The sequence below is a fragment of the Cydia amplana genome, chromosome 1, assembly GCF_948474715.1.
Source record: "Cydia amplana chromosome 1, ilCydAmpl1.1, whole genome shotgun sequence".
In the NCBI taxonomy this organism is placed as follows: domain Eukaryota; kingdom Metazoa; phylum Arthropoda; class Insecta; order Lepidoptera; family Tortricidae; genus Cydia; species Cydia amplana.
Genome location: NC_086069.1, coordinates 8,868,359 through 8,887,911, shown reverse-complemented (window position 1 = coordinate 8,887,911; position 19,553 = coordinate 8,868,359). Strand labels below are relative to the sequence as shown.

Genomic DNA, 19,553 nt, shown 5'->3' with positions numbered 1-19,553 from the left:
GTTCAAATTTTATTTAAAGCTAGGAACTTGAAACTTCGTGAAAAGGTATTTTATTAAAAAACAAGAAAACCTATTCAGCGTTTTAAAAAATTCATCCCCCGAGGAGGTGAAAAAGGGGTTGAAAGTTTGTATGGAGATCAAATATTTTTGAGAATGCGGGACTTAAATTTTTGTATTAAGCCATATTATTAGAACACAAGAAAACTAATTTCAGCGTTTTTAAAAAATCATCGCATAACAGGGTTAAAAAGGGGTTGAAAGTTTGTTTAGGTTACCTATAATTTATTATTTAAAGCTAGGAACTTGAAGCTTCATAAAAAGGTATTTTATTAAGAGAAAAGAAAACTAATTTCAGAGTCTTTGATAATTCATCCCCCAAGGCGGTGAAAAGGGGGTTGAAAATTTGTATGGAACCCAAATATTTATTTGAGTGCGTGACTTGAATCGTTGTATAAAGGCATATTATTAGAATACAAGAAAAGTAATTTTAGCGTTTTTAAAAATTCATCCCCTAACTAAAGGTTTAAACACTAAACTAAAGGTTTTAGGTTTTATTAAATAGTGGACTTGAAAATCTTCTGGGGGTTGAGAGAGATTATATCGAGAACATTATTTTATTCAGTTAGGGGCTTGAAACTTCGTAGCCAGGTTGTGAAAGACTAATCTCATGCGTTGTACAGTCGACTACAAAGAGATATATCCACTTTTTCACCTTACTGCCTTGTAATAAGGTGAAAAAGTGGATACATCTCTTTGTAGTCGACCCTATAATAATTAACAAATGATTAACCATCCCTACTGCTATCTTTTGCTGCATAATGTTCCAAGCTAATGTAGAATTTATAACCACCAATATACAAATCCACGCGTACGAAGTCGCGGGCAACAGCTAGTGTATATATAGTTATGTGTAAAGTCGTCTGTTAGACACTGGTAGTGGTTAGTGTAATGGCATCATTAGCGTGGGGTATCAGGAACTACTTACAATTTACAATGCAAACCAGTCTCTGTCACATGTAGGCAGTCGAATTGGGGCACAACGTGAAATGTTTTCAATATACATACATACATCAATTCTCAACTTATTTGTCATCTGCTATCTATAGCGTAATGCAACAGTCAAATTGTTTCAACCTACATGCAAAGAAAAGAGAAGATTATATACTTATTTGACAGTCATCATCTTCCTCGCGTTGTCCCGGCATTTTGCCACGGCTCATGGGAGCCTGGGGTCCGCTTGGCAACTAATCCCAGTAATTGGCGTGGGCACTAGTTTTTACGAAAGCGACTGCCATCTGACCTTCCAACCCAGAGGGTAAACTAGGCCCGTGTTGGGATTAGTCCGGTTTCCTCACGATGTTTTCCTTCACCGAAAAGCGACTGGTAAATATCAAATGATATTTCGTACATAAGTTCCGAAAAACTCATTGGTACGAGCCAGGGTTCGAACCCGCGACCTCCGAATTGCAAGTCGCACGCTCTTACCGCTTAGGCCACCAGCGCTTCCAGCGAAGATATACTTATTTGACAGTATTCCTTTTATTATTATCATGATATATCTCATAACTCCTGAAATGTCCTATTAGTGACTCCTGAAATATTATTGGTAAGGGTAAGTAGAAGAAGTTTTTGTAGTATCGCTCGCAGACATATCTGCTTGATAAGAAATTGGTTTAAAATATAGTTACTGTTTGATTTCTAACATTACTTCTGAATATCTAAGCGTTTACAGAAAGTATCAGGTCCGTATCGAATCGAATCGTTGGAAGACCAAGATTTTTTGTCATAAGTGCTTAATTTGAATGGTAGTCAAGTATTGTTTGCTGGCCTAGCAAGCTCCGAAAGCTGCGCTTTCCGTTTAAAATTTCAATTGACAAAACGGCCCCAGAAAGGTGCCTTCAAATAGTTGTAATGAATTTATTGGGAAGCAATACCGACCGGGACCAAGAGACCGCGCCTATTTAGCCATTGCGCGAAACGTGACACCCGTTGAGCCGGTCGAGTAGCGAGCGAATGCGCCGGCCAGGGCTGCCAGTACATATTTTTTTGATTATACGATCCAGATCCAGTGCCTGCCATTATACGAAATTCGATTGCATTTTGCATTATACGAGAACACAATTAAAAAAAAACTATTAATATTAAATCGATATTTTAAAAACTGGGGTCTTACCGCGAAGATCGAAATTCGCAAATTGCCGGGGTCTTTCTATTTACCCCAATGAAGGCGTAATAAGAGTGACAGAGAGGGACGCCCGCAATTTGCGATCTTCGATTTTTGCAATTATAGCCCTGACGTTGACGTACGGTTCCATTCATTTGTATAACAGTATTGACACACTGTTTTTTGAAGTATTGTCAGTAGTTTGACATCGGTGTTTTTTTTCGTATCCAATTATACCGAGTGACCACCTATACGTAATAAATACGAAAAAAAAATCCATTATACGAATTTCGTATCCAATTCTACGATCTGGCAGCCCTGGCGCCGGCGCCGCGCGCACTGGACCGGCGCAAACGCACATTAGCGAGAAATGAACTGGGCGTGGAGGATCCTTCGCCTTGCGAAAAGGCGCCGATGGGCCTGTCATTAATACTTCAACGTCCTCATTTGAGGTCATCGCTTAGGTATACAGTTTATATATTGATCAGACATATACTTCCTATTTTAGAATTACATGAAAAAAGTGTTGGTGTAGCGGAGCTAGCCAACCAAACGCATGTTATCCAGGGAAATTAAGTGATAGTGAAAACATGGCTGAAAAGCGCCAATGGAATGGGGTGTCTTAAGAGAATACCCCTAACCTACCATTTGCAGTCCATCGATTAGCGGAATACGGACTGGGCGTGGGGTATCCTCCAAATGCTGCTAAAGGGCGTCTTATAAAACGTTTTACGGGCTAGAGTTAATGGCTCCTCTACACGATGGGCCAGCGCCGGCCACTCCAAGGGACGCATTTATGCGTTAGAGGGAGCAAGTGATATTGCTATCTCATTCTGCCGTATAGCTGCGTCCCTTGGAGTGGCCGGCGCTGGCCCATCGTGTAGAGGAGCCATAAGAGGATTATAGGGACTCTTCAAAAATGTAACTTATCTGGACTAAATTTAGTCTACTGACTTAATCCATCCAAAAGCAATTGAAGTAGGCATGTCGTAAGCTAATTATAGTGGAGATAGATTACATGTAAGTACACATTAGTTCCATCTCACAGCAGCCACCATCTAATGGTCCGTGATGTCTCTGTAACTTAGAATTGTAAGCACGCAATCACGCCACCACCTACTGATGGTACTCCCATATTGCTTGCATCTAGTTTTATAGAACTTGTCCTGGATAACTGTTACATTACAAAACATGATTTTGTTACAGAATTTAATGAATACTCCTACCTAATCGAAATAATCATTTACAACTGTTTGCAACTTATAGATGCGCTGCAGCAGCACAAACGACTGTCAATAAACACCTACTTAAAATTCGAACACCAAAACAAAACACGACCGGCCACACGTGGCTCTACCTACCGCCCCCGCACTGAAGTGAATTAACAATCACAACATTGCAACAACTTAACATAGACCCTTGACACGTGCGCGGGCAGAAGAGTAGCGAGATGAATTATGTAAGAAAACAATAAATCACAACAGCATTTAATACACTTCTAAGTTTCAACATCGCGGAACGAAAATGAAAAGCATCCGTCAGGATGCATCCGAGTAAATGTCTTAAAAGACGTCAACGAAGGGTCACTGATAAGTTGTCGGCCTAACAACATCCAACGGCATTACTGTAATCGGACACCTACGGAAGCGAACATCCATATTCATCGGTGGAACCGGTCGGAAGCACTTACGGTCCCAATTGGGCTTAGGAAGTGTATTGTGTGATGTCAGTGTCAGGGATTTATGAGAGCTTTAGTATTTGTGATAGATGTGAAACATTAAAAGTATCCTGTACTGAGCTACCAAAAAGATTTCTTATCTTGAATCTAGAAAAGAAAGCCAAAAAGTTGTCAACCTAGTGAAACCAGGCATAGACGTTTTCTTACATATATTTTCTTGCTGGGTGATTTACAATTTAATGTAACATCTAGTTAGGGGTGAATTGTAAAAAAATATATATAGGCACATACTTAAGAACCTAAATTAGTTCTACTCTAGTTCATACCATTGCGACAGACAGTTTTAGTTTAAATTATGTACATGTCTGTAAATGTATTGGCGTAACCTGTAAATTTAGATGTGTATGAAAAACTATGAAATACAATGTACCAAAAATAATTAAATTCACCGATAGATCGCCAGCAACTGTTTTCTTTGGCAATAGGTAACTTCGTCTGTTACTTTTCATAAAATAAGCAGCGTGTCTATAACTGAACTAAATTGTAACCCAAAGATGTTAAATTTTAACCTAGACCGGAGTGGCGAAACTCGAAATGAAAAAGGAAAATGTGTTCTAAAACTGACACTTAGCAACATGAATCAGTTTTAAGTACGCAACTGGTACTCCTTAGACAAGTTTAAAAACATGTCCAAGTTAGTATAATGCACGCTAAATTATCTAAGTTTATCTACGCTATATTCGTTAACGCGCGGAATCCAGTCGGTGGGGTCAACGCCCGCCGCGGTTTCACACAAGGCCGCCGCCACACTACCACCAGCTTCTTTTAATCTAAAACAAATCGGTCCACTCATTGTCTCTAGATCTGGACCACTAATGACCACAGCGAGTTCCTTTTTATATTTAGGTTGCAAATTAGAATTAATGCTTTCTGGCATGCGACTGATTGGTGTTTATTGTAGGGTCGAGATTGTCGAGAATTTAATATATGTACAATAATGATGTACCTTTTCTTTTTCTTTATTCAGGTAATTACAACACAATATCTAAACTTAATTACAAAAGTATAGTTAAACCAGTAAGGTTTGTCTCGATACTCCTTAGATCAATAGTAACTTAACCTGTCGAATCCCACGATATGACGTCACCCATAAGCGTTCTGGCTCATATATGAGCCACTGGGAGCTGACAGATCAAACACCGGGAAGTGCTTCTAATTAAGTTACATTACAAGATTAGAATCAATATATTTCATTGACAAATTTGAGTGTTTCTGTTTGGCCCCATGGTTGACTAGTAGAGAATGCCTTTTGGCATAAATTCCGCTATTTGTACAGTTGATAAAACTATAATATTAGCTTAGCACCCCTGCATACAATTTTATGGCGAGGTGCTAGGCTAATAGTTTTGCTAACTGTACATAATTGTATATATTTGTGAACTAAAAAAAAAAAAATACATTTTATTGCAGCATTGGTAAGTACCTACTACCTACCTATTAATACCGATTTGATACACATCTTGATCTTGACACACTTGAAAGTGTTTTTTAAAGAGACCAAAATCTTAGCGAAAAAACATGTTAGGTTTAAAATGAACTTTGAACTTACAAGTTTAAAAAGTTTGAAAGCTCGTTCTAAATAAAGACAGTTACATTTGTCAACACACAATACAGTTAGAAATAGTTACTTTATTTATGTGTAAATGCTCTTAACAAGCGAACTAAAAAGCTTTTCGTTGTACTCGAGTGCTTTTTAAGTTCAACTCACGAGTTCTAAGTATCTTTTACTATTAACCTTTGCAGTTAACTTATGACCAAATATTTCGGCTCTATCAGAGATAGTGTGTCTCAGGTTTTACACGACGATATGTCCTACTGTTTTCCTCGTAAATAGATATGAACAATCACGTTACATATAACGCAGGCGAGAACTATAATGGCGCTGTTTAAATTAAATTTATATAACAAGGCATAAAGCATATTATTTTGTACAGTCAGCATCAAAATTAGCGTATCCGACTATGCGTCAAAAGTACATACATACATTTTTGAATAACTTTACAAAAAAAGATATGTCTACATATGTAGTACAATTAGACATACCACAAACATACAGTACCGGCTTTACCATAAGGGCACACGGGGCCCGTGCCCAGGGCCCCCATCCTCAGGAGGCCCCAAGGACAGACAATAACAGTATATTTGATTACCTATAATAAATAGAAGATCATAGTAGAAAAATGTTACTTTAATTAGCATTCTTTACTTTCCAAAAGGGCACCAAATTCTTATGTGCCCAGGGGCCCCAGCATAGTTTAAGACCGCCCTGGATACGTACTTACTTTTAAACGCGACCTGTAGAGATATATCACTATTTGGAAAAGTATTTGAGGGTGGCAGGTAATTTTGCCGCGTTATTTCATTCGCTATTATTAATGCTGACTGTACTCCAAGATAATTTAAAAAATAAACAATAGTAGGAATATCTATACTTATATTCATTTCGCTAATATTACGTATTTAAGTTAAAACGCAGGCTGTCATCTGTAGAGCTTTACCTCATACAATACTTTGTGGTGAGATATTAATAATGGCTCATTTAACGCCATAAGCACTATAATGGGAAAGTAGATTGCCTAAGTAATATCGCTAAGGGGGCAGTCACGGACCGTAAAATGAGTTCCGACGACCATTGAGTTTCTACCGAGTCCAGTGAACTGCGATGTCTTAATCCTACTTAAATGGATCTATCATATTAGAATGGTTTAAGTCAAAACCTTTAAATATCAACGATACTGGAAATGACTGACATATATCTATATCCTATGTTGGTTACTTATATAACGTAAAAGAAAGTTTTGAGAGTAAGAAGTAACCTATATCTGGACGCAAACTGTACAGTTTAAGTAGTTACGCTGCTATTATTACAAAGTTTGACATGCACAAGCAAAATTAACATACCTGCAAGTTACTCCATCTTATTTTGTCGCACCGTAATTACCTGCAAACGTAAACCAAACATTAGTCAAAACACTTTAATCCGAATACGTATACTATTACTTTAAGAAATTTCATGTTGTGAACACAAACCAAGGTATAGCACCAAACACACAGTATTTATATGCGCTTAAAAGCTTTCATGTTTTATGGTAGAAAAAATCTTATAACACTTTAAACTTTCGCGTTTTGTACACATGTTTAATTATATCGCGGTAGACCCATTTGTGTAATTAGAAAAAATCTTATTAAATCATTTCACGCCTAAATAAAACACAGACCGTGTGCCGTGTGTGCCATATTTCGAGCAATGATCTCAAAGGCGAGGCGTTAACATAGTCAAAATATTCTCTATTTATCAGCCGCGAGCGATTCAGGAGATAACTGCGCCTGGCCGGCTGCCAACTGCAAGCGTATTTCAGGACATCCTTTTATGCGTTTTATTAAGTTCCCAAGTTATTTTCTTCACTGCTACTATTAGATCGTGAGTGATAGCAAAAACTATTCTAGTAAATACTAATAGGAGTGAGAATACGTTATTGTTCAAACTTTGTAACTGTACCTAAGCAACAATACACTTGATAATGGTGTATATTAAGACATCTCCATCAATGAATCTACCACTAAACTGCTAATTCGAAAATGTGTTTAGAGTGGTAAAAATTTGTCATATAGCAGAACATGGGAGATCTCTATCTCTGCGTAACCAAAATCGATTAGTTAGCTTACCAATGACTCGTAAAACAAACGCCAACCACCAATCATGTTCGAGAAAACAATAAATTGCTATGACCACACCAGTGAAATAATAGAAGTGTTTAGCGCTGATCGAGATGTATCGCCGATACCCCTGGGAACTACTCTAATTACAGCTGGATAACAGTTAGCATTGCGCAAGCGGCGACATTTTAGCGGGGCGCCCGCGCAATGTACCACTGGTAGACGATTACCTACTTTTCACTCGCGCTTTGAAACTATTATATTAATGCACTTTATTTTGAACGGAGGAAATTGTAAGGTGAAATAGACATTTACGCGGTTACCACATTGATGTGGATCCGCACGCCGCTCCGATGTCTAACCGAGACAGCGCTATATTTTACACGCTCACCGAATCGGCTTGCGGATCCACATCCAATATGAAAATTGCCGTATAGCTCTATAGTACCTTTCCTTAAGTACGTTGCATCAACAAAAAATATTATTTTAGTTATTTAGGTCCTCTCTTCTTTAAATGAATCCTCAACTTTACATAATCTTGGAATCATTGTTCCATTACAAATTACGAACAATGAATTTGTCTATTACGAATAACTAAGATTTAATTACTGTAGATAAATATTATTTCCGGGCCATTAAGTATTCGCATCACAAAGTGTTACGTTGCGAGAACCTATGATAGGTCATAGAGCAGTTCGTGCGTGAGTTAACATAATGGGCTCAGGGCATTTACTTTAGCAATTGAGAGCTGATAATTGTGAACTGCAAGCTCCAATTACAGCGTATTAGGGCACGCCTATGGTAATTAGTACGGGACCGTGTCAGGCACTCGTCTATGTGTTGACAGTATCTCGATCTCGATATTGGCCGATAATGAGCCGATAAAGGCTGATTGAGTATCAAATTAGGTTTGAAAATGTAACCGCAATTGAGATCCGGTCTTTGTATTACCTGAATAGCTATATCCTGCATACCAGTCTTAGACAAATACGGAATATGATAGTTGTTAACGGCGATGCGAATTATTTAGTGATTATAGTGCTCTATGTTAGGTTAAATCTTAGGCATTAAAATTCGGTAAGAATTTGAAAAAGAAACAGTTCAATAAAAGAAACCTTTTGTCTAGATCTAGATTGCTGGGATTTTGCTTAATTTTTTTCTTATTTGCGATCAAGTTGACAAGAATCTTGTCATGTCCTTTTTGAAATAAGTGATATCAAATCGTCGAAGAATGTGAGACAAAAGCGAATACCTAAGGAAGATTTTACTCAGGTGTATGTCGAAGAACACGAAGTATATATATCGTAAATCACGAAGCAAAAAGTCGAATAATTTCGCAAACCGGAGCATACTGGTTGCTATTCCACAAAAGGCAACATTCTAATTAGTCGAGTCGACCGAGCAGCCACAATGCTATCGATGTGGAGCATCGCCGATATCATCCCTCGCGATAGTCCTAAACGGTGTTACCAAATCACCTAAATCTTAATTGATTTAGTCACGCTCCGGGAGGTTCGGAATGGGCCGTGATAGAAAGGTGTTTGTGCCCCGAAAATCTTTCGAATCTGACAACATTATATGAAATCACATGCTAGGAAAACCTTTCTAAATCTTCGAACGCAGTGTATTGATTCGCTAAGTAACAATTCCTACATATTAAAATAGCAAGGTTGGTAATTTTCCGAGCAGAGTCGAAGACAAAGTGCTCGCAGTCGACCCGATGATGGATAGACTGCAAAAATGTCTTACCACAATCTCAATTTAGAAATGTGTATAATTTTAATATCTAGAAATGTGTATATTTTGTATGTTGTTACTGTTTCTAACATTTGCATTGCAAGTGGCTGAATTAGTACCTATTATTACTAACTTAAAATTAAGGACACATTTGTAATAGACTTAAACAGACTTGTAACCATTGTTACCAATAAACTTTCATTTTCATTTTAATTTTTTTTTGTACATAACATACCTATTCTTGCAAAAAAGTAATTCTATTTCTCGACACCGTTCGTCCGTCCAAGCGAGTGTCACAACCACATGTGTCAAGACTCAAGAGTTAACGTCAGAAAATACATCAAAATAATTTTAATTATATCAACTATGAGTACCTACCCTTTACCCGGCTTGCAATAAAATGTGAATGTGACCTGCATCAAGGCCTTTTAAAAGCTTACTTAAAACCTGCGCTCCTCTTTTCCTTAGCATTGAACAAAATATATATGGTCTGAAAACAGAGAGCAGCGCGAATCGCACGAATAGCACAAGGAGGGCACTGCAAAAGGAAGTGCGTGTCCGAACGATCACCGAGCGGCGATTGGCAAGTGTATCTATCAGATGCCATAAGCGATGGGAAGCCGGAATTTAGCGGCATACAGATTGCTGAGACGATATCGCTGATGTTGGTTTTGCTAGGCAGGGGAAAGCCGCACTTAGACTTACTAAGTATTCCTGGGAACTCAAATCTATTACTTGAAGAATTTATTCCACCGTCTATAAACTCGGAGCCAGCTGTAGGATTTAATATATCAGGTCGTAAGAACTTAAGCTTTGAAATAATCAAAAACTTGTCTGTTCAACTTTGCCGGATAAAAATAACATAGTTATGCAGGAGCAGGTCGTCTCGGTTTGCACGCTGCGCTTGCATTGACACTTTGACACCACTTCGAATAAAATAAACAAGTTTATTTGCCTACTTATAAAGAACACGTTGCCTTCTAGAAAACATTAGTCGTAGACGCGTAGAACTTTATTTTCAAGACAGTTTTATCCCATCAAAAACATTACATGTAAAAAGGTACAAGTCTCGCAACGCTTCTACTACAAAAAAGTTTTGAGATGTAATGTGAAACCAAGTCGGTTATTTTAATCAGTGCCAGGGGGTGTTAAAACTGTATCAAATATATATCTTTATTTGTAATACGTATAATGACTTTGTAATAGCATATATTTATATGGAATTACAAACTTACTTATGCAGTTCTTAGATCTTTAAAACGTGACTGATATTGCAATATTATTAGGTTTTCTATGGCTTGATAAGCTGAAAACTACTTATGTTTAAAATTTGAAGCTTGTGGGTATACTAGAAGTACCTTAGAATTGTGATGATCGTAGGTGAGTGAGTGAGTGTGTCAGTGTCGAAAATAAGGAACTTTGACGTACAATAATTCTTAAACTACTAGTTCAAATTGAATGTTTTTGAGAATATATCTTAAGCATGTTAAGCCCTATATATTACTGAAAATTCAGGGTTCTAGCTTCAGCCAGCACAAAATTACAGGACGTCGAAAATGGCCTGAATCGCTTCGAGAAAAGGATGGTACGGCCGTGCCTCTTTGTTTTGCTCGACTTGGCGGGGGCACTGCCGTGCCCCCAGATTAATTATGTATAGTTGCAAGGCGAAGGACTAGGCCTTGGTCGTATCGTGCGACTTTCATGTTTACCTACGACGCTTACAATAAAATAACCGGGTCGGTAACACGCAAGTCACCCCTCCTGTAGGCTTTTATGTTTAATTTGTTTAAATAATATTAAACTAGTTATAAATAAGGGAATATTAAGCGCATAACATTATGCGACTTTTTATTTTATTTTCATAAAATAATTGATTGAATTCTGCCTGTCTGTAATAGTATTACTGATGCCGACATCAGTTGATACGTTTTATTAATTATTACCTATAGCTTCAGAGGGCGTATCGCGAACACCGAAGTTCGCAAATTGCGTGCATCTTTCTCTTTTACTCCAATTAAGGCGTTATTAGATTGACAGGGAAAGATACCCACAAGCGAACTTTGGTGTTCGCGGTAGAACCTCTGCTCACAAGTGAGAATGGTCATTTCCATGATAAAAACTATCCTTATATCCTTCCTCGTGAGAGTCAGAATGGCGGGTGTATGTAAATAAAAATAAACAAAAAGCATACCATATTTTAGTACCTAATTTGTACTATTTGGTACCTCATATAAAAAAATTAGTACCTCACGGTATTTAAAGTTATTACCAAAAAACGTTACACCCGCCAACCTGACAGTCAGAATGGCGGGTGTATTTTATTACGCTATGATCCCGCGATTATTGATAAATTCTATAAAAGCCAAATTTTAGTACCTTTTTAATACTTTAATATTCAGTTATAAATTGAGCCATTTTATTTGTGGTTTCTGAGTTTTACTCATTTGACACTTTGCATTGCTATTCAAAAATTTCAGGCGCTTTAATTTTTCACCGTATCGATATCGTTTTTGAGAAAAAACGCTACGCTACAACTATTTTTATTACGCCAGGATTTAGTACCTTTCATGTTTAATCTGTTACCCTTTCACGGTTAATCTGTTAGGTTCAATTAACTATGAAAATTACGTCTTACAAATGGCCAGGCGCCATGTCAAAGGATTCTTCCTAAGAAGAAATTCCGCTCTTCATTGTGCATGTAATTGTGTACCTAATACCTACTCTTAAGTACATGGTGATTAATCAAATAAGATGGAGATTGAGAGGAGAGGCCTTTGCCCAGCAGTGGGACACTGTATAGGCTTATTAGGCTTATAATAATAAAAATAATAATTCATCTTACACATACAACCTTCCTCCGGACACTTTTCTGCTAACTTACTGCTAAGAGGGGCAGTAGTTTTCTCCGTCCCTTTCAGCAGAAAGTTTCCCGAAAATGGATAGATGTAATTATTCCAATAAGAATGCCTAAAGTACACATGATCGTTTTGTTATGGCTCGTTATAATATTGATAATAATATACAATAACTATCCGTCCTATTGGGCACATTAATGTGCAATTGTTTTACAAGGGGCAAAGTTGTTGTTTATGTCCTCGTGCTAATATTGATACACGAGTAAGTGAAAGTTCCAAAAATAGAACCATGAGCGTAGCGCGTGGTTCTAAAAGTACAGGAATCTTGAAAGTTGCGAGGGTTTCAACTTCAACGCATGAGGCTTAGAAAAAAACCTTTGCTACCAAATGAAACATTTCTTTCCACACCAACGCGAGGAACATACTTAACCCTTAAATGCATAGTGTTGCCAAATGTCTACAAAGCATTAGACAGCTCACAGATTAAGGGTTAAACGAATTCTATTTGTTCCTGTATATTATTTTAATAGTAAAACTAATAAATTTTCCGAATTATTACATAAATTTACGCAGTATTTTAATTTATAAAAATTACATTTGTTTATAGACGAAATGTCGATAAACTTGGAATAACCTGGAAGTTGATGATTATTAGTATGTGATTTTGGGCCGATTTTTCGGGGTTTGTAATTATTCTATATTTACAAACTTTATCATAGGAACATCATAAATAGTGTACCTTTCTGATGGCAGTTAAGATTTTTCCTATATCCCTTACTAATAGCTATATATTTCCAAAAATATGATTTAGCCTATGCAACTTATAACACTGATTTCGCAGTGAAAATCGATGATATATTTTTTTTTACTATTTTTCCTAGAAACGGCAAACAATTATGTGATACATATATTAATTTCGGGCAAAAAGAAAAAAATCATGCATTTAAGGGTTAAACCATATGCCATTAGAAATCAAAACAAATAAACGAATGCTGTAATTATTTATTATTGACAATCACTTAATAAATGTAGCTTTTATTCACTAAGTATACATTCTCTATACATGCATTCATTGAATGTACAGAAATAGGCACGTCACGCTCAGCGTTTTGGCACTTTTATATGCAATTTTGATTACCATAATCAGTCATTATGATAATCCGGGCGAATCATATTGATCATATGACTAGTCGATAGAGTCTGTGCAGAAGAGTCGTGGAATGTAAGGGAGCCCATACATTTCACGACTCTTCTCTTTCCGCACAGACTCTATTAATCTTTACAAGAAATAATAATTTTCACACTTGACTTCAAATAACAACGCGGTATTTTTTTTACATCAGTTCATAATAAAAACAAAGGTGTGTTACTAATAGATTGTTAACCAAGGGATGAAAGGCTCATTTCTGCCGAGGTAGTTTGACAAAGAACGACTGTCACTACTTCAAAAGTGCGACTCGCACGTTTGAAGTAGTGACAGTCGTTCTTTGTCATCTAGTCACAGAATAAGTAATACTCGTAGTATTATCATATAGAACGGACACGCACCGCCCCGCCCCGACTCGGGTTACCTCGCCCCGCGACAGCAGATTGCCGAGCGCTCAGTTCGGTTAGCGACGCGATGACAGAATGTTCAGAATGCCGGTGTATTGTGTTATTACGTTCGTTTCTTAAACCCACACTCATATTTTAATGCCTGTTATTATGTAGCAGTCACATAAACTACTATACCGTATTTCGGTCGAATTATCCCACGCGGCGGGCGGCTCGTCGTGTCAACTCGTGTCACTTCGGCCGACCTCGGCAAGCCTCGGCTTCGCCTGCCCTGCGCCCGCACGAGAGTCAGCCGGGTCAGCCCTATAAGCGACTTACCCACACAATGACGCATGTACAGACGTGTCGTGCACAAATAAACGCTTATGATTTTTGATGCAGGGCGTGTCCGCCCTGTGCCAGTGGTATCTACTCAGTAGGTACCACCAAACCGAGTTGGTAGGTTGGTAGTAACTATTGGGAATTATTTTTTCCAGTAGTTACTAGCGGTAACAACTTGGTGGTAACTAGTGGGAATAACTCGTTTTCGGGGTTGGTCCTATCAGTAAAAGTTGCTCAGTATAATCCCAAAACCTCCCTGGCAACGGGAATGCAATTATTTTTAGGCCAAGATGTATATATACCTAGCTAGTGTAAATCATTAATTAAAGTTGACGAAGAAGAAAGTTTGTCAAGGAAATGCTTGCGCAGCATGCGCTTGAATTGAATGTGAATTTGGTCTGCGGTTGCCCGATAGAGAGTGGGAGAACGTTCCAAAATCTGATAGCCTATGCCTGTACATGTACCTACATACTACGCCTTAAACAATTTTTTGAAAAGATTTCACTATAGCCTAGTTCGGACTACATTAGTCGAGTGGCGAGTATTTTAGTTGACTAAAATCGGTCAACTGACCAAAAATCGTTCGCACTACAGATGAACGAGTTACAAGTGAGTAGAGACTACGTTAATTTAGTCAAGTGGCGAGTATTTTAGTTACTAAACGTATCCGAACACCAAAAATGTAGTCCAGTAGACTAGTAAGAGTTAGTGGTGGGGGGAGGCTCACTCGCCAGAAAAAATAGAACAAAATGGATCCACTTGAATAATTCACCGACTAATCTACTCGACTAAATTGTTGGTGTTCAGACACGTATAGTAGGATGGTCTTAGAATGTCTGAATCTACTATATACTTATAATAGAGAGATTACCTGGCGATGAATCGCATTGTTATCCTTTGTTAAACCCAACCGCTAATTACGCGTGCAAAATGAAATGCAATAACAACAAATGATTCCACACAGATAACGTCCTTACCGTTTTAAGAATTGAAATTACAATAGCAGGGACTCGATATAGAACCTTTTGGAAATTAAACATGAAAATACCACCGGGTGTGGTATTAATTATGTATGTTTAAGTTAAGAAACTAACCAAGACGATAGAAAAACCTCATGTAAGAATAGTTAAATTAAAATATTGCTTGTAAAAGGTATGTATTTCAATCGTACTCACAGTAGAAATATAGTATGTGGTACTTAGCATTTCTTAGCAAAAACAAGGACATCAACGGGATCCCACAAAGAAGTATATACATATGTACATCACACTATTCACACTAATATACCGACAAACAGACATGATTTGCGGGTTTTATTTGATTAATCACCATGTACTTAAGAGTAGGTTAGTAGTAGGTTAACATCAATAAATTGCTCTGATAATTAGATTAAGATAATATGTACCTATGTAATACCTAATTACTATTCATAAGTGCTTGTTGCTAGGCCTACATGAATAAAGTATATTTTGAAATTAAAAAAATTGTTAATAGGTATTAGGTACACAATTACATGCACAATGAAGAGCAGAATTTCTTCTTAGGAAGAATACTTTGACATGGCGCCTGGCCATTTGTAAGACGTAATTTTCATAGTTAATTGAACCTAACAGATTAACCGTGAAAGGGTAACAGATTAAACATGAAAGGTACTAAATCCTGGCGTAATAGAAATAGTTGTAGCATAGCGTTTTTTCTTAAAAACGATATCGATACGGTGAAAAATTAAAGCGCCTGAATTTTTTTAATAGCAATGCAAAGTGTAAAATGAGTAAAACTCGGAAACCACAAATAGAATGGCTCAATTTATAATTGAATATTAAAGTACTAAAAAGGTACTAAAATTTGGCTTTTATAGAATTTATCAATAATCGCGGGATCATAGCGTAATAAAATACACCCGCCATTCTGACTGTCAGGTTGGCGGGTGTAACGTTTTTTGGTAATAACTTGAAATACCGTGAGGTACTAATTTTTTTATATGAGGTACCAAATAGTACAAATTAGGTACTAAAATATGGTATGCTTTTTGTTTATTTTTATTTACATACACCCGCCATCCTGACTCTCACCCTTCCTCGGGACTCGAAACTATTTCTATATTTCTGTAAGACAGGTGGTTAAGTCAACTTCTCTTCTATGCCTGTATCAAAGAGCCCTCTGTGCTGTGCGCAGCGCATGTTGGAGTTGCAGGAATGAGAATAACATAGCGATATGTCTTCATTTACACTAGTCCCACGTTTGTAGAGAAAACTTACCTACACTACACACTGACCCAGAGAACTTATCCATAACGAGTACTTTCAACCGTCTACAATTTAAGCCGTCCCACTTGTAGTGCTAATACTAAGTTAGCCCCAAGTCATTACTAACTCCAGATGCATGGACAGACTGACACGGTATGCAGGTTACGGACCCTATAGCGATAGGCCGACATGAAATTTCTAGCAAAACTCGTGGTGTCATAAATAATCCTTGTGCTAGGGATACACTGGCGTTAAAAGCTATAGTTCGATGGCTGTACAATTGTACATACGCTTTGGTTAGTTGATCCCCACAAGGCTTTGACGTAAGTAATCTTGTTAAGAGTTGTCAGTTGAAATTCAAAACCTATTACAGGATAATTAACAAAAAAGGTGATGTTTGTTCTACCTTTGAAATCAGGTTATTTATAAGGATTCCAAATTTTTATTAGGTAAATAATGCTGAATAAATTAGTGTATTCCCAACTTTACTGCAGTTTCTAATGAGATTAACGCCATTTGTCTGTTCAGCCTTCGGCAAATATTGAGAGCGTTGTGAACTCGTGATAATGTCAAGACATAAATCTAAGGTTTGCCCTACTGGTACATTGATGGATAAGTAAATCTTGCGTTTATGATCTGTTGTGACAGGTTTATTGCAATATACATAAGTTTCTCTAATGACTAATTATGTGCAATTTTATGTACGTATATGCAAGATTTATCCAGTCAAAGTAAGTTAAGCGCCGTGATACAGGTAAGGTCCTGTACCGTATCGATAAATATGGATTTCTTTCTTTGTAACTTGATTTAGATAACTTTCTTACTAAAGTACTTCTTAAATCTCTACCTGTTAAAAGTGAGATACATTAGGCTTTGCCATTGATATAGTATAAAGAACTGGATACCCAATCAGCCGCCAAAAATGGCCCCACAAAAGTGATGTCAAAACAGATCATGCATTACTTTTTCGTTTAGTCTTGTTTGAAACGCTCAAATGTGAAGTTGTCAACAATTACGAAATGTGCCGTTAAAATATGTAAAAATAACAATGATAAAACAAGGAAAAAGGATGGAATGTATTTCTTTCGGTTACTTCTTTGGATAGCATTACATAATTTATGTAATCTGGTGGTAATTTTATGGTTTTGAATAAATTAATTTGTTAGTACCAAAGAAGGGATGTCAAGGAACAAAATTCTATTGAGTCGATGTGAGGTCAATATTTTTTTATATTTTTATATGGAATTCATAAGAAATAATATTATGTTTAAATTGAAGATTTCCAAGAAAACCTATGCGACGTGCAAAGTGGACTGCTATTTAATTATAGCAAGAGATAGGGGTGATGCAGTTTTAAACAAGGCAAAACGGCACTTGTGTGTTTGGCCCATTTCCCTGTTTCCGACATATACACCACCAATAAGGGCTTATATCGACTAACTGTAAATGCTAAACCTGTCGGAACACAGTGACAACCACAGGATTTTTTTTTATAAAGTATAGGTAGACTTTATAAAAAAAATCCAATCAGTATCTAAATGTCCCCGTGCACCCGTGCTATGTAGATCTTAAATACACAGTTATTTAATAAGTAGAATTTATTTCAAGGAAATTAGTATTTAAAGACATATACTTACGAATTAAAAATTTAATTTGTTTGAATTTGAACCACGAATTAATTTTATTTGAGCTCCCGATTAAATTAAATTTGTTTTATTTATTACTTCAATTTTAATATTTTCCTGTACAGTAATACATATTAAAGTGTACCAAAGTGACTCCATTCGTTCATTATTCTCGTTTGACGTTGTTTGACGTAAATACGTTACGTTTAGTGCCATCGGACTAAATTTTTTAACAGTGTTGGTACTTATGTTTGCAAATTTGACACTTAATGCTTACGACATTAAGCTCTTTTCTGTACGAAACATTTATCTTGACTCAAAATTTACGTAAGCGTTTTTATCATCAATGCAAATGGTGCGAAACGTCATTGGGATCCACATTTCTTGACGTTTTTGTTCTGCTTTGTGTGTCTATTTCTTTTATATTAAGTCAGTGGGCTTTGCGAATATATAGGTATCTAAACATGTTAAAGAAGCAATGTTGTACCCGTACGTTACCTAGACGACCTAATGTGTTTCCCAAGTCCCACCGACAGTTTTAATCGATTTACACTATTCATTAGCTTTCAATCGTTTGTCCGACAACCAGTATCGACTTCAATCTGCCGAGGACAGTAAAAGGGCTTTCCAAGCGGGTCCAGCTAACTGTACAATCTATTGGCTATAACCTTTAATGCATCGGCGGTTTACATTGATTCGACCCGCCTACGATTGCGGCCGTAAGCGATGACGTCGATGACCTATTGAAATAATGTTTTTTTGGTGTATTCTAAGTACGGTACGGTAAAAAATTGCAATAATAGGTATATACCGTCAGCGTAATTGTGTATGCCAGTACCAACGGTCCCAACGGTCAACGACAGCAATTTCTTTCCCAACGTCTTGTGACCCTTCACGGCCTTCACCCATTGCAATTGGGCATGTATTTACCAAATTTCCGAACAGTTAGGGAAGTCATCAATTACTGAGCATACGTTAAGAATTAGAACTCATAAATATATTTTATTACCAGTTTAGCATTTAATATTGTAATTAACCGTTAAATTTCTACAATTTTAATCTACTGCATGCAACTGAGGTCGACATTAACCGTGGTAACTGGGCCATATTTACAATATGAAAGAAATAAAATGATAAATTTGAAGTTGCTTTTATCGAAAATCAACAAAGCGAAAAAATACGAGGCAAAGGTTAACAGCCCTAGTGGTATAAATGGTATAATTCTCCAATAGAAAAAAAAATTAAAACTTCGGTTGTTTCACACACGGACTAATAAGTAATATTTAACATGATAATACACGGTAACCGTTGGGCCAAATACATTATTCAAAAATGTATAGGTACTGATTATTCGTTGTAAGGTACTAAACAGAAACTTCAAAGTTACAAGAAACCATAACTTATGCGTTAAGAGTTTATAAACAATGAAATGACGTAAGAGGTATTGAACACAAGTGGAAAAGTATTCAGTTGCTTATAGAATGACAAGAGATGGACAAGTCAATTACATATATTGTTCATACGGATGTTTAGGCAAGACAAGTCGACATAGAGTATGAAGCACCATAAGATTACATAGCTAGCTAAGTACTTTTGGGAACACACCATGGTTCAGTCAATGTGAAGTATTACGTTTCTATTTTTAACATTAGGTAG

At 36.9% G+C, this 19,553-nt stretch overlaps 1 protein-coding gene across 1 annotated transcript in view; it reads right to left on the bottom strand.

Moving 5' to 3' along the window:
- LOC134647641 (klarsicht protein) overlaps positions 1–19,553 on the bottom strand; it is a 379,578-nt gene that overhangs the window by 337,885 nt on the left and 22,140 nt on the right. The window contains exon 2 of the mRNA XM_063502000.1: positions 6,804–6,843. The gene's annotated coding sequence lies outside the window, so the exon portion shown is untranslated. The remainder of the gene's footprint in view (positions 1–6,803; positions 6,844–19,553) is intronic.